A 5,022-nucleotide genomic window follows, 5' to 3' on the forward strand; every position below is an offset into this window, starting at 1 on the left:
CTTTTCTGCTTCTCACACCACCCCACCAGCGAGGAGGCTGGGGGTGCACAAGAAGCTGGGAGGGGACACGGCCGGGCCAGCTGACCCCAGCTGGCCAAAGGGATATCCCATGCTATATGACATCATGCTCAGCATATAAAGCTGGGGGAAGAAGAAGGAAGGGGGTAGACATTCTGAGTGATGGCGTTTGTCTTCCCAAGTAACCGTTACGCATGTGCTGGAGCCCTGCTTTCCTGGAGATGGCTGAACACCTGCCTGTTGATGGGAAGTAGTGAATGAATTCCTTGTTTTGCTTTGCTTGTGTGCCCGGCTTTTGCTTTACTTATTAAACTGTCCTTATCTCAACCCACAAGTTTTCTCACTTTTACCCTTCTGATTCTCTCCCCCTTCCCACCGGGGGGAAGTGAGCAAGCAGCTGTGTGGTGCTTAGTTGCTGGCTGGGGTTAAACCACAGCTCACAGAAAGAGAGCAGAGGGAAGACAGGGGTGGCTCATAAAGTGCATTCTTCTGGTGATGAAAGCACATCAGCAGAGTGTGAGGACCATATGTTAAAGGCTGGAGTCCTGTACCGTAACAGAGCAGAGAAGAGAAATCCTGTGGCATGGAGGGAAAGGTCCCCTTCCCTATACATTGCCCTAAGGCACTCCCTTGTTTCCTCCCATCTCTCCCTTTCCTTTCCCAAGTCCCCAGCACTTGCTTTGGTGTTGGGAAGAGGCGCGGGCAAAACCAACAACATTGTAATGGTGGCAGGTATAAATGGCCAGAAAATTCACCAGGATTATAAGAAAAAGTAAGAGAGAAAAATTCATTTTCTGTGATATAAATTTAAAATTACCATGTTGGAGAAAGACATTTAAGGATAACTAGAGACAGAGTGTACTAATAATAATCCAATCTGCAAGAAAATGTTGCCCATCAAAGAAGGAAATAAATGAGGTATAGTTGGAGGATGATGAACACTCATCAAACCTCTGTAATGGATGAAGAAGGTAATTGATTCAGTTGGAACTAGAGCATAGGTAAGTGTATGAGGTATAATATTGCATATATCTAAATGAAGTGTCTGGCCCCACTTGCCTAAAGAATTCATTCCTTTCAAGCATCCCCACTCTTTTCTTTATGAATGCCCTTTGCAGGAATATTGCACAGACCTGAAGAATGTTTTGAGTGCTATTGAAATGAGAAAAATTATCTTAGCAGGAAAGGATTATTATTAAAAATAATAATGCTGATAACAAAACAGCAATAATAACAATAATAAAATTATGCTGGTAATTAATATGAATTGCCAGTTTCTTGTCTTAGCATCATAAATTAGGGAAGTGTTGAACCTACTGACATGATCATGAATCAATCTGTTAATATTACACTTAGCATATCCTTCCTGTGATTTTCTCAAAACGCTTTTCATTGAACAAGAAGAGCTGGCTCCAGGTTAAGTTGTGTTCAAATGACTGACCTGAACAGTGTAAGGATTTTACTAATGTCTGAATAAATAATTCAGAATGGTTGGTATGAAAGTAGCCATGGGCTCTTCACTTCTTTGTTGCTCTTTATTCTAAGGAGGAAAAGCGAAACAGTGTGGAAAAAATGTTCTCTGATGGCATGATAGGGTGAGAGAGTGAATCATGATACTAAAATCAATTTCATGCACTATTATTTCTAAAACTCCACATCCAAATAAACATGCCCTTAAATTTAGGAATTGATTTGAGTGATTCCGCTGACTACAGGACTGGAGGTTTTGAAAAAAGAACCACATATTTTTCTCCTAGTTCAAAATACTATTGCATGATATAGTGAAATCTAATTATACTCACTACTTAACTAAGTCCAATTTCACACAGTGTATCGTACTTCTGGCTTCACTGAAGAGTGAATTTCATGGATGTGTCTTGCAATGGCATCTCTGAACACAAGCAGGCAGCAGAAAGAGAGATACAGACTGAGCTTTTGGCCCAGTTCTTGAGTAAACCAAGTAACATTAGCACCATTGAGCTAAGCCTAGGAGACCACTAGGCTGCAAGTAATCTCCACGTATCACAGAGAATCTTACAGAACTTTTTCAACAACACATCAAAGCTCATTAGTCAGCTCAGAGATAATGTTACTCCTCCCTTGCCAGTTACCAACCAATATTGAATCCTTTCTGTCACAGCTAGAGCTGTCATGAGGTGGTACCTACCAATTATACTGTATTTATTCATCATACATTTCTTTCGCTGCAGAGTAAAAGTATGCTCATTTTTTATCAGTTGCACAGCTGTATTTCCTTAGAATAAATAAAAAATAAAAAAATAACTGTTTATCCAGAGAGCAAAGCAGATCATGCAGCAGGGAGACAAATTTAGTGCAAACTTGGAGGTGAGCAGAAGATGAGGTTTGTTACAAGGAAAGTTAGTACTTTTTGTTACCTTCAAACAGTGCTCAAGTCCCCCGCATCAATAAGATATCTAATAACTGTCACTAAGAGCCAGGAACAGTCATGTCACTAGGCTAAAGGTGGGCCAACCTAATTTCTCAATGATTGATCAAACAGCCAAATTCATCATTTTCTTGTCATGCTGCTGTCTAACAGCACGCCAAGGTGTATGAAGAAACAGAATTGGCTGCACTTTAGGAGTCCATCAGGACAGTATTGGGGGGAAATGTCACCTATTTTTCTTGTGTTCTTCTCTTGTCAAAACTGTAGCAATTCTGTCTTTTAAGGGACTAGAGAATTATTGCAGACTCAGTGTCTAAGCTTAGCTTTCCATAGTGACTGTCAATAATATTTCCCAAACCATCCCTATTTGCATCCACAGAGCTACCAGGTGATGTATGTTCACCACGGTGAGTATTTAGAGGATTTAGCATTACTGATTCACTATATAGGTGAGAGGGGCAGAAACACAAGGTTCAGTTTTGGTCCAGGAATTCCTTTTCTCTATAAATTCTCCCTATATGTCCTATACATTCCATGACTTTCCTTTCAGTTCAGTTATTGTTCTTGGTAGGGCAGATGGATGAATACCTAACTGAACTGATGCTGGGAAGTGGGTCTGCTGTCAGACTGAAATGCAACAGGATACCCAGCATCCTATTGTAAAGACCAGGAGCAGCAATTACAGCAGGCAACAGGCATGTAGGGCCTATTTGCGAAGCACCAGGAAGCAGGTTGCCTTGGCTACTGGTAAGCTGGTACGTGTATCAACACAAACACAACATTGACCCAGAGACTATGATAATATGTCATAACTGTATTTTATTTATATAACTGTATTTTGGATATGGCCTGCAGCACGGCATTCCAAATAGAGACACAGGTCTCATTATTTTCTTTCCCCTGCATCCCTGAAGGATATCGGTAGGGACCATATTAGAAAGGGGGAGGAAATTTCATACACTTGAATTTCTACAACTGTATGCCTAAGGTAGTGTAAGTGGAGTCCTGAAGCCACTGAATTTATCCCATTGATTTCCTTAAAGCAGGGATTTTATAGCTGATAAAATGAAGTTGCTGCAAAACATACATAGAAAAGATCTTTCCTGCCTCTGTGTTTCTGTATAAAAAGAAAAGGCATGGTTAGCATCATAGAAGAAAAGTATAATGGTAAATTGATAGGCAAGAGCACTTACAAGAAACTCTTATTTGAACTTGAAGGCCACAGCCTTTTTGTGTAACAATTATACATCTGATCTTCTGAAGAGATGCTTCTTCATTATAGAAAAAGGGAAAAGGAAAAAGAAAAGTCCTTCAAAATTAAAGTTATAAGCAGAAGGAATAGTGAAAGGAAAACATCTGAGTAAGATAAATACAGAACAAAAATTACTGAGATTGAAATATCTTCTAAATTTTGGTTTGATAGCTAAATATCTAGAATTCCGTCGGGATGAATTATTTGCCATTATTAACATATCTGATGAATTTGGATAAAACTCACTGATGAGACATACATAAAGCTATCCTTATTTTCAGAATTAATCATTTCCTGATGACCTTATTGTCTGTCATCTCAGAATAATGCAAATACATATCTGAAAACCAGAGAATGACATGTACACAAAACCCAAAACTCTGACTTCTACCATTTCTGGTTAACCAATTCTTTACGGTTTTCCTCATCCTGACTCAGGTGATAAGAGATCCCTTACCATTTCTTATGGCTCAGTCCATTATTGTCAAAGATCTTTTGCCATCAATATGTCTGATATAACTTTTTTATATCACACCCTTCTGTTAACCAGGTTTCAACCTGTGTGCACTCCTTTATCCCCCAGCTACAGCTAACAAAACCTTTCTTCTTGTTTTCCTAATATATTCTGCCCATTTCTACAAAAGACTGCATGTGTAGCTTTCTCTACCTTTCTCTATTTTTCTCTTTCATTTGTTTTTTTTCTCTAATACATCACAAATCTCCAGAAAGACAGGGTCTGAATTCTTATTTACAATATAGTTCCTTCATAGTGCCTTAGAGGAAATGAAAATCTGACCCTCTGAGAGCACTCCTATGAGAGACATAGCTATGCTGCATATCTTGTGGTGTTTATAGAATACAGAATAATATCTAGAAAAAAGTCTTTCCTCTGTAGGTGTGTATACATGTCTAAGTCCTCCAGTAGACCATCAAGATAATTGCTGCAAAATGGCATTGAGTGTTCACAGTGTCCCGGTTTCAGCTGGGATAGAGTTAATTTTCTTCCCAGTAGCTGGTATAGTGCTGTGTTTTAGATTTAGTATGAGAATAATGTTGATAACACCCTGATGTGTTAGTTGTTGCTAGGTAATGCTTACACTAGTCAAGGACTTTTCAGCTTCCCATGCTCTACTGATTGAGAAGGCTGGAGGTGCACAAGAAGCTGGGAGGGGGCACAGCCAAACTGGCCAAAGGGACATTCCATACCATGTGACGTCATGTTCAGTATATAAAGTGGGGAGAGATGGCCGGGGGGCAGTGATTGCTGCTCGGGGACGGGCTGGGCATCGGTCAGTGGATGGTGAGCAATTGCATTGTGCATCACTTATTTTGTATATTCTTTTAT

This window comes from Aptenodytes forsteri, unplaced genomic scaffold (assembly GCF_000699145.1).
Source record: "Aptenodytes forsteri isolate BGI_AS27 unplaced genomic scaffold, ASM69914v1 Scaffold56, whole genome shotgun sequence".
NCBI classification, from domain to species: domain Eukaryota; kingdom Metazoa; phylum Chordata; class Aves; order Sphenisciformes; family Spheniscidae; genus Aptenodytes; species Aptenodytes forsteri.